We start from the raw sequence: 12240 nt of genomic DNA, 5'->3' as shown, positions 1-12240 counted from the left end.
TGGTCACATGGCAATGACAATTTGAAACAGATTAGCTTAGATTAGATTAGATTAGATTAATACTAGTTCCATGGATCATGAATACGATATTTCGTAATGATGTGGAACGAGTCGAATTTTCCAATACATGACATAATTAGGTTAATTTAACAACATACTTAAGTTAATATAACAACTTTATTTTTTTGTGTTTTTTTATTTTTATTTTTTTATTTTTTTAATTTTTTTAATGTTTTTTTTTCTTAATTTATATCTAAAAATTCCTCTATGGAGTAGAAGGAGTTGTCATTCAGAACACTTTTAGAACACCTGGTTTCAAGCCACCAGTTGTCATTCAGAACACTTTTAGAACACCTGGTTTCAAGCCACCAGAATATTACGTTTACGACGGAGGTGGAAAAGGATGGCTGCTTCCGTTGCCCGATATGTTGGTCAGGAGGAAGGTGGATGGTACAATGAATCATCCCGTTTATAGGAAGCCTACTCGCAATGACTCGCAAGTGCAATCATCCGGCTCAACGTGAAGCGGTACTTTGCTCCTTGGTTCACAGGACCCCTGTCTTCTTGGACCCTGAGAGTTTGTCAACTGTTAGCCCTTCTCGAAGGACAGACGAGATGTTCGTTACGGTGTCATCCAAGGGTGCAACGGGCGAGTGATGATAATACCGAGATGTCAGCAAACTCTACAGCCCTTTTGCCTTCTGCGGGGAACATTTCGAACAGGATTTGACATATTTGGCGGAAATATGATGTGAACTGTGTTTTTCGACCACCTCTAGGATCACGATCCTTTTAGGTCCGTAAGGGATGGACTTGGTTTGCGTAAGGTGGTTGTGTGCCGTATTCCTTAAATTTGAAGCATGTCATGTGTTGTCCAGACTATCATGATTGTAGAGGACCGATCTACTGAGCATAAGTGGCATACATGCTTACAACAGCCGAGCAAATCCGACATTGCAGAACATTATGTTGCCGCCGGTCATCCTATAGAATATAACAACACGGCTATTGCTAAGATTTCAGAATGCTGCGAAGACTGCAAACTAGCCTTAAATGATCAGAAATGCAAAATTGTACACTTTGCAAAACGAAATAGTGTTGTATCTATTTTCAGGAAGTGGTGTCCGCAGCTCGCAAATATTTGAAAAGTATGTTGGCTACAGCCACGAGCGTTGATACAGTACTTTATTTAACAACCAGTTTCGATTAACAGACCATCATAAGTTTCCTGTATACTAACTCAAATAAAATATAAGTAGCGTTACCAGATTAAACTGTCAAAATCTCTTAACCTATGTAAACGTTAACGACGACTAGTATGTCATAAAATGTTGCTTACTCACTTAAAAGCATTTACAGTATCATATTAGGCGATAATAAAAGATACCATTCTAAGCACACTCTGCCATGCCCTCACAATGGTGTACGATGCTGATACAGACGCTCGCACTGGGTGCTTTGCCGAATAAACGTAGTTTCTTACAGTCAACGTACATAACTTATGACAGTTTACTTGCATCGGTAGCAGAAACTGCGTATTTGTTTAATATTCATTAACTTCCAGACTCCTGACAACAACAGAGCTGACACCGACTGACGAGTGGTGAGACTTCTTAACTCTCCCCTATACCACTAAATCAACCAACCCCGGCCGTGCGGCGTGGTGAGTGCAGTAACGCATGTCTAAACAGGAAGGATGTTGCAACAAGAACTATCAACTGTGCATATGAACCATCACTATGTATCGTAATTGCTAATGGCCGCTATAGGAAACGTTAGAGTAAAGCAACGGTGGTGTTAACACTTCGAGTGCAAGTAGTTTTGTGGTTCAAACGACCAATTTAAAGTACCACTACCTTTCGCGTGGAACCACCGATGCTTTCGCAAGACAGAAACTCCAGGAGGTATGATGGCGTACTTCAACAAATGTAGTGCAATGCAGCAACCGCTTACGGCGTTCACAATAACTTTTGGCGGAGAGTGTTTGCTACGTGATTGCTGGTGCTTTGCATCTGCAATTTTTTGGTGCGTAGCTTACTTGACGCGTTGTTGTTGCATAATGATCTTACTGAGGAAACCATTGATAGTGAAAGTATATGTAATGTCACTGTAACGTAAATTGGAGTTTGTACTACCGCTTTTATAATCGGTTTCGACAGGAAATCATTGGGGCTGTATGTACTTTTATAATTAAATTTGGAATTGGATGCAAATGTATTAAATTTTAGTCCCGTTTTTGATTGTGAATTTGTTTTGGGCATTATGAGATCATGGAAGTTTCGAGACGTCACACACGTTCCAAAAGTGTGTCTTTTAGAAGAGGAAATTTCTAGTTATTTGGATGCAGAGATATCTGAGGCAGAAAATGACCCTGAGGATGGCAAGTACATCAAGAACTTCAACAACTCCTTTGTCAAGTTCAACTACTCATTGAAAATGCGGCTCATGACGATTGGTGACGACAGTGAAGACCAGCACGCCATGATAAACTTACAAATAAGATGGTTTACATTGTTTCTAGAATGAAATTTTCACTCTACAGCGGAGTGTGCGCTGATATGACACTTCCTGGAAGATTAAAACTGTGAAAGTTTTAATCTGCCAGGAAGTTTCATATCAGCGCACGTTCCGCTGTAGAGTGAAAATTTCATTCCAGAAATATCCCCCAGGCTGTGGCTAAGCCATCTCTCCGCAACATCCTTTCTTCCAAGAGTGCTAGTTCTGCAAGGTTCGCAGGAGAGCTTCTGTGAAGTTTGGAAGGTAGGAGACGAGGTACTGGCGGAATTAAAGCTGTGAGGACGGAGCGCGAGTGGTGCTTGGGTAGCTCTGTTGGTAGAGCACATGCCCGCGAAAGGCATAGGTCCCGAGTTCGAGCCTCGGTCCGCCACACAGTTTTAATCTGCCAGCAAAGTTTCATGGTTTACATTGTACATATCAGCACTAGTGCTTGCCTTCTATGGAGAGGTCGGACTAAATGTTGATGTTAGCTGCGGCTCTCTCGCGGAAGTTTCCGAGGCTGCTTCTAGAGGAAATGATGGAAGGTTGATTAACTGTATGTCCCAGTAGTTCTGTAAGCAGGCTGTTAAGGTTTTTTACATTGGTAACGCCACGTAGCGCACTGTATGAAAATCACTGCCTGTGCTGTGTGCAGTCAGTGGCTGGTTGGCATTGTTGTAATACTCGCCATTGTAGTGTTGGGCAGCTGGATGTTAACAGCGCGTAGCGTTGCGCAGTTGGAGGTGAGCCGCCAGCAGTGGTGGATGTGGGAAAGCGAGATGGTGGATTTTTGAGAGCGGGTGATCTGGACGTGTGTCCATCAAAAAAACGGTACATTTGTAAGAAGGGATGTCATGAACTGCTATATATAGTATGACTTTTGAACACTATTAAGGTAAATACATTGTTTGTTCTCTATCGAAATCTTTCATTTGCTAACTATGCCTATCAGTAGTTAGTGCCTTCAGTAGTTTGAATCTTTTATTTAGCTAGCAGTATTGGCGCTCGCTTTATTGCAGTAGTTTGAGTAACGAAGATTTTTGTGAGGTAAGTGATTTGTGAAACGTATTGGTTAATTTAGTCAGGGCCATTCTCTTGTAGGGATTATTGAAAGTCAGATTGCGTTGCGCTAAAAAAATATTGTGTGTCAGTTTAAGCACAGTCATGTATAATTTTTCTAAGGGGGCGTTTCATATGTCCACCCTTAGCCGAGGATACCTCACTGGAATCTTCTGATTTTTTTCTTCTAGTTTGTGTAATTGGTGTAGCTTTTGTTTATTGCTAGCGCGAATTGTAGGGAGAATCTCCTTTGTAGTTGCAGTCTTTCATTGTTGTACAGTAAAACAGTTGTGGCATGCATGTAGATTTGCACCAAGTATTTCGCAGCTGCGCTTGCAATTAACTAGATATTATTTTCAGTGCTATGTTAATGTGTTCTCTTATGTTTGCTCTTCAAATTGTGTTTTTCTGTGTTATCGTCTGAAATATTGTGACAATAATGGCGTGTGAAATACGTAACACTAGGCTCCAAAGTAAACTCAGAAATAATAGTGACGTCGAGCATAGCTTATCAGCGCCACTGTGTAATGAATTAACAGACATTCTAAGTGGTAATTTGGTAATTGTGCATGGGGAAATGGAGCGGGCGGCAAATAATGGCGTAGACAGTGAAACAATTAGTGAACAGGGAAGCATTATCGATCGATCGGTCGGCAACAGCTCGCCTCAGGAATCCGAAATGACAGGACACAATCCCGCAAATACTGTAGATTCAGGTTTTGGATTCTCACCGTTTTCTCAAATAAGTAAAGACACATTTTCTGCTTGTCAAAATGTGAATGTTGCCGGTGCAAATTCGCTGCCGAAAATCACTGAGGAACATGTTTCAGACACCAGTGCATTGTTGTTACAATTAATACAACAAATGGGACAAAAGCTTCAAAAGTTAGACACAGTGGAACAAAATCTTCAAAAGTTAGACACAATGGAACAAAATCTTCAAAAGTCAGACATGATGGAACAAAATCAGAGACAACCACAGCAACAGCTTCAAAAGTTAGACTCATTGGAACAAACGCTTGAACAAACACGTGAAGGTTTAACTGCTTAGTTACTTAAAATCGAATCGAAATGTCAAAAAGTTTGTAATGGCGTAAAAACACAAATTTGTGAGCATTTTCAACCTATTTTTTCGCGGCATGAAAATGCATTACAGAATAACGAAGAAGCCATAAAAGAACTGCAGACTATTGTTCATGAAAATCATGAGACCTTGCAAGCTAAAATTGACTCAATTGCATCTACTGATTCGGTTACACAACTTGCAAAAACTCAGGAAAACTTAGAGGACACAGTAGATACTCTGAAAATTGATTCAGAAAGACACATGGAGGAAATTAGTTCATTATCAGATAAGGAAGTTGAACTTTCGGATCAGCTAAATAATTTATCTACGAAGGTAGATGATAATCTGAATGACACAAAACCGGTAGTCTTTAATGACACAGAAGAGTGTGAACAAATTAGGAAAATCAAACAAAATCAGAATCAAATCAATACGCAACACCAAAGAGAAATCCGGGAAGTACAAGATCAGCTGACACAGGTAATACAAGAATTACGCATTTCAGAGGACACTCGCGCTCCAATACGGGAAGAGGGACATAGAAATACGGAACAGCCACAAAACAATAACATGGGGTACTTCGGGAATCATGAAAGAAATTGGCAAGGTACACCGAATTTTGAGATGGAACCGCCGAAACGAAGTAACAATGACCGATATGCGACTCGCCGACATGATGATTTTGACTATAAGCTGTTTATTACTACACGTAAATTCAAACCATTTAAGAATTCCGGCAAGACATTCATCCACAAGCGTGGCTTCATCAATTCTCTCATTGTGTTCCTCCCAACTGGTCATTAGAGCACAGATTAGAATTTATGTGCGGCTATTTGGAGAATGAACCAGCTGTAAGAATGCGATCGGTCATTCACGATTGCCACAGAGAAGGAGAATTTTATCATGCCTTCCTCTCAGCATATTGGTCTCAAGCTGCACAAGACCGAGTAAAACATAGCATCATAATGATGAAACATTTCGAACAATCTGAAGTCTCCAGTCTTGTGAAATATTTTGAAGACATGTTGCACAAGAATCAGTACCTGTCAAAGCCATACAGCCCCTCAGAACTCATCCGCATTTGCTTAATTAAATTACCTGAACATTTACGACATATTATCTTGGGAGGACGCTGCAAAGACGACATTGAAGCTTTTCAGGGACTCTTACAAGAATAAGAAATTGACACTGACAATCGCGGAACGCGAAAACTGGAACACAACAATTACAGCTCACATCCGTCGCAATTCCGCGATGAAAGAAATAATAACTGGACACGACAAGGCTATTCTCACGACACAAATCGTGACCAAGACAGACACCACCCATATGACAACCATTGGCAGAGTAGTAATAATTACAGGTAAAGATCACCTCTCCGTGGTAGTGACTATCACGGAGACAATCAGTGAAACAGACAATATGGGAACTAAATAATTATTATCAAGGGAGACAGAATAACTTTCGACGCAACGGTCCAGCGCGCAGTTACGATTCAGGGAGAAATTCTCCACCACATGACCAACAAGAAAGAAACTATGGAATCTACCCACATGACGACAGACGATATGATCGTAACGACAGACCTAAATTGCATCAGAACTGGCGGGATTCAAACAGGGCAGGGCCCTCTTGACAAGGTCAATTTGTAGAAGTTTGGTCTCCAAATCCCAGTAACGACGCGCGCCATCAAAGAGACAATAGGCAATGACTCATACCACTGGCAGCCACAAAACGTACTTATGAAACTGACGACGCAGCTGCCGTAGCTAGTAATTACGTAAAAATGGAAGGCATTAGGGACATCTTACTCCAGGAACACGACGTAAAATATAACAACATTGCATATCCTGTGATTCACATTACAGTAAATGACGTAAAATTTACGGCAGTACTTGACTCTGGGAGTCCCATTTCAGTAATTAGTGAAACAGTCTTTAGCAAATGCAACAAATCGAACGATTGTCCCACACTTCCGTTACGTAAGATTAAATTACAAGGTGCAATCTTTGGAAAAAGTGTAGATGTACGCCAACAAACCAACTTAGAATTCTTTAGTCAAAGCCACAGCTTCTCTATGAACTTTCTTATTGTTCCATTATTGTCGACGGAAATTATATTGGGAGTAGACTTTTTGAATGAATACAATGCAATCTTAAACTTTCACAATACTGAAATAAGTTTAGAGAAAGAAGGTAAGTCAATAGCTTTGAAATTTGAAGATTGGCTCTCAAACCATGACGAAGAAATTAATTGGCTTTACCTCCTGTTAGACAACAGTTCGGAATTTTCGACGGAACTTGACACTAACCATCACTCTGCAAGTACTGACAGGGATGATATCAACGGCGCATTTGATACTAACGAGTTAATTCAGAATAAAATTCAAACAATTGAGAATTGTAATGACACTGATAGGCAAGACCTTTTTGAGATTTTACAAGCACATTCCACAGTTTTCATTCACAAAACAGGAAAAATCAAGGGATTTCAATACCAATTTCGTGTTCGTGAGCATACTAAATTTTGTGTTAGACCATACGTAATTCCGGCACATTTTAGGGACTGTGTTAGAACAGAAATACAATCTATGCTTGATGACGGCATTATTGAGCCTGCAGTAAGCTCATACAACAATCCATTACATGTTGTTGAGAAGAAAAATGGATCGATCAGGCTTGTTTTAGATTCGAGACAAATCAATACTATCATCATTCCTGAAACAGACAGGCCGCAAACGTTGGAAGAACTTCTTCAAAATTTTAATGGTGTAAAAATGTTGTCTTCTATTGATCTCAGATCCAGCTTTTATCAGATCGAACTTCATCCAGAATGTAGAAAATACACAACTTTCCTTTGTTTCGGCGTTTGTTATCAGTTTCGGAAACTTCCTTTTGGTTTGAACATTTCTTCGGCAGCATTCATTCGCAGGCTAAATTCCATATTACCTGAGTTCTTAAAGCGTCACATCACCTTATATGTGGACGATATTCTGATAGCAGAAGCCTCATGGGAACAACATAATCGCATCCTCAACAGCGTGTTACATATTTTTGCAGAATCTGGAATTACAGTTAACTTGGAAAAGTCTGAATTCGGTAGGGCAAAGGTGAAGTTTTTGGGACATATAATTTCCTTTGAAGGCATTCAGCCGGATCCTGAAAAGTTAGAAGCAATCAGAGCCATTCCAGTTCCATCCACAAAAAAACAAGTCCGCAGTTTTCTAGGTCTCGTAAATTTTTACCGTCGTTTTCTGAATATGCAAATTCTAGTTACACCAAAACTTTGTTCTCTCACTGGAAAAAATACTATTTGGAACTGGGACGAACAAGCACAGTTGGAATTCAATTCTTTGAAAGAATTGCTACTTAACGCGCCAATACTAGCTCATCCAGATCTGTCACAAGATTTCTGTCTTAGCACGGATTCTTCTAAAGTCGGTCTTGGTGCCTATTTATTTCAAGAAACCACAGAAAATGACACTACTGTTCAGCAAAACATTGCTTTTGCTAGCTGCGTGCTAACAAAATCTGAAAAAAATTATTCCGTTACTGAATCAGAAGCCTTAGCTATCGTTTGGGTATTTAACAAATTCCGTTTCTTTATTTCTGGTAAGCACGTAAAAGTATACAGTGATCATCGTGCATTACAATTTCTTATGTCTTCAAAATTAAATCATGACAGGTTAAAACGTTGGGCATTGTTTCTGCAAGAATTCCACTTCACAGTAGTCTACATTCCCGACAAGGAGAACATTGTTGCGGACGCACTGTCACGCGCACCGGCTGGGCTTGAGAAAAGTAACACAGAAGGCAACCTCGAGAAAAATTTCAGTATTCTTTACTTTCAGAAAGTCGCCTTTGAAAACTTCATCACCACATCTTTAAAGGACATTGCTCATGAACAAGATAAAGATCCGATTTGGAAAGACATCAAAATTAAATGGCATGAAAAGACACACAGATTCGGCATTATTATCTGGTTAGAAAAAACATACTCTTCAAACGCTGCACTGTTGATGACGAACTATGGGTACTTTCATTCCAGATGATTTTGTTAATAAGCTCATTTGGTACATTCATTTCAGCTACGCACATTTTGGTCCACGGAAATGTTATCATATTCTTCGAACGACTTGTTATTTTAACAATATGGAAAAGAGAATTCGATGAGTCTTGTCTATTTGTAAACTTTGTCAAATGGCGAAACCATCTACTATCTCACATCGTGCTCCGTTGTTTCCTATCATTCCTTCTAAATTAAAAGAGTTTGCTGCTGTTGATCTCTTGGGACCCCTTGTCAGAACATCGAATGGATTTTCGTACGTTCTGGTCGCTGTTGAACGTACTTCAAAATTTGTTTCTTTCACTCCGTTACATAAAGCCACGGGACAGTCTGTATCCAACGCCTTTGTTAAAAAATTTCTTACGTGAAGTTGGACACGTTAGTAAAGTCATTTCAGATAACGGACCGCAATTCAGATCTGCTGTTTGGTCACGCATGCTTCGGAACCATAAATCAAACCTGTTTTTATTTCATTGTACTCACCACATTGTAACCCGTCTGAACAGATTATGAAAGAAATCAATAAGCTTTGAAGACTTTATTGTCACAGAAAGCATCAGCATTGGGACAGATATTTACACTTATTTCAAAACGTGCTGAATGAAATGCCTCATGACTCCACTGCTTTACCACCTATTCTTGTACTGAAGAATGAAGAACCACCGAACAGAATCAGAGAGCTTGTACCTTTTCCGAATACACGTCAACTTCAACACAAAGACATAATTGATTTGGCTATTAAAAATATAAATTATGCAGCAGACAAAACGAGAAAACTACACGGTAAAGCATATGCAAAGAAATTATATATTGGTCAGAAAGTTCTCATTAAAGCTCATTCATTGTCACATAAGAAGAAACACTTGAGTCACAAATTCTTTCTGATTTACAATGGACCTTACAGAATCCGACATATACCAAATGATAATTGCGTTGAAGTTGAAACTCTGCTTACTAGGAAGAGTAAAGTTTTACACCACATTTCACATGTAAAACCGTTTATTGAAAGATAATCTGCCTTTTAACTCTGTCTTTGCCATAAAACTTTTCACTTCACATTTCTAGTATGCTTTGTCAGACTTAAGAAACTGTTACCATGCAACAATGTTTGAAGTTAAATATCCAGTCAAGAACCAAGAGAACTTATTTAAACAGAAATTACGAATGCATTGTTATAGTGAACGGATGACACAGTGTTGTTATTTGTACATTCTTGCTTGTTAGTTGCACGATTACATAATGACTATACCTAGAACATATACTGCTAATGAGATTTTAATGCAACATTTTGGTACTTGAAAAGATACTCTTTATTTCTAGTACATTCAGTGAGATTAAAGATGACTTAGCATTTGGTTTCTTTGATAGCTACACGATTATATCACGACGCTACTAATATGTGACACAATTTACGTTGTTGCTTTTGCGGTGTATCTGTTTTATATCTGCACAGTTTGTCTGTATTATCCTGGAAAGTAAAGCATGTTTTAGTAGTACCTTTTGTGGTGTAGCTACAATGAGACAGCCTTTTTCGTAGCACAACAATACGTTACATTATAGTACTTTCTTGATCACAGTAAGGTACGTAATAATCACGATATCTATACGCAAAGCATTTCACTTTCGTTTATGATGAGGGAAGTACATTGACTTCAGCAGAACTTTGCTTACGGAGGACGATAACTACGACACTTCCACAGAATTATCTTACAACAAGACACACATTTAGCGCTACAGGACACGCATTTGAGTGGTTAATTTTGTACTTAAACCATTTATTTTTCAAGATTTTTGAATAACAAGGAAAGTTTTCTGTGATACATTTCATTCAATTGCTGTAGTCTGTAACACCTGAGGGTATAATTACATTAATCCTCAGGGGGTACACGCCTATATTGTGTACTATGTGTTTGGCAAGCACAAGGAGCCCTAGCTAATATGGTATTTGCTTATACAACTTTACACATCGGTACCATATTTCTGTAACACAGAATTACACAGCTATCTGATCATTTAACTGAGAGAGACAAACTTTTTTTACTACATCAGTTACAGATGTTCACGTAATTACACAGCTGGATAACTTCACACTTATGAAATTGTATTTCACTGTACTTTGTGAACTGTTCATATTTTTTCGGAACCATTGTGATACTATGAGAGCTTTGAATGATGTATTTGGTATGAGATCATGATTTTAAAAGTACGTTTGAGGCAGATGACACTATTGAAATGAGCATAGAATATTTTTTAGGTTTTGAAATTATTGGAGGAAGCTCCGACGGTTTTTGAGATTTGACTGAGGTGTTATGATATTATTACGACGACGATGTGTATTATGCTTTTGAGGAATGTTTATTATGCTACGTATTTATTATGATGTCGACGAATATGTATATGTGTAATTAGGTAAGGAGTAATGAGTAGTGGTTAGGGACTCTGACTTGTGAAAAAGTATGTTGGAAACCGAGAATCGTACTTTAAGAGTTATGAAATGTGTGTATATGTGTAATGTATCACAATGCCGACGAAAATTCTTTGTACACTGTTATATTTATAGGATTTTGTTTCTACACATTTGTAACGCAAATTCTCAACCTGTGAAATTTTTTTACATGAGACTGCCACTGTAGCGGCAACTGCTGTCGTAAATATTTCGGTAAGAAAGGTAAGTGACCCTGACGTAATGCGTTTTGGGCACCCAGCTGAGAGACAGTCGTCTGACAACAGAAAGCCATTTTTTTTTTTTTTTTGGTCATCAGTCTACTGACTGGTTTGATGTGGCCCGCCACAGATTCCTTTCCTGTGCTAACCTCTTCATCTCAGAGTAGCACTTGCAACCTACATCCTCAATTATTTGCTTGATGTATTCCAATCTCTGTCTTCCTCCACAGTTTTTGCCCTCTACAGCTCCCTCTAGTACCATGGAAGTCATTCCCTCATGTCTTAGCAGATGTCCTATCATCCTGTCCCTTCTCGTTATCAGTGTTTTCCACATACTCCTTTCCTCTCCGATTCTGCGTAGAACCTCCTCATTCCTTACCTTATCAGTCCACCTAATTTTCAACATTCGTCTATAGCACCACATCTCAAATGCTTCGATTCTCTTCTGTTCCGGTTTTCCCACAGTCCATGTTTCACTGCTATACAATGCTGTACTCCAGACGTACATCCTCAGAAATTTCTTCCTCAAACTAAGGCCGGTATTTGATATTAGTAGACTTCTCTTGGACAGAAATGCCTTTTTTGCCATAGCAAGTCTGCTTTTGATGTCCTCCTTGCTCCGTCCGTCATTGGTTTTTTACTGCCTAGGTAGCAGAATTTCTTAACTTCATTGACTTCGTGACCATCAATCCTGATGTTAAGTTTCTTGCTGTTCTCATTTCTACTACTTCTCATTACCTTCGTCTTTCTCCGATTTACTCTCAAACCATACTGTGTACTCATTAGACTGTCCATTCCGTTCAGCAGATCATTTAATTCTTCTTCACTTTCACTCAGGATAGCAATGTCATCAGCGAATCGTCTCATTGATATCCTTTCCCCTTGTATTT

Source organism: Schistocerca serialis, chromosome 5 (assembly GCF_023864345.2).
Source record: "Schistocerca serialis cubense isolate TAMUIC-IGC-003099 chromosome 5, iqSchSeri2.2, whole genome shotgun sequence".
NCBI classification, from domain to species: Eukaryota; Metazoa; Arthropoda; class Insecta; order Orthoptera; family Acrididae; genus Schistocerca; species Schistocerca serialis.
The sequence above is the reverse complement of the archived record's forward strand: the minus strand, read 5'-3'. Positions refer to the sequence as shown.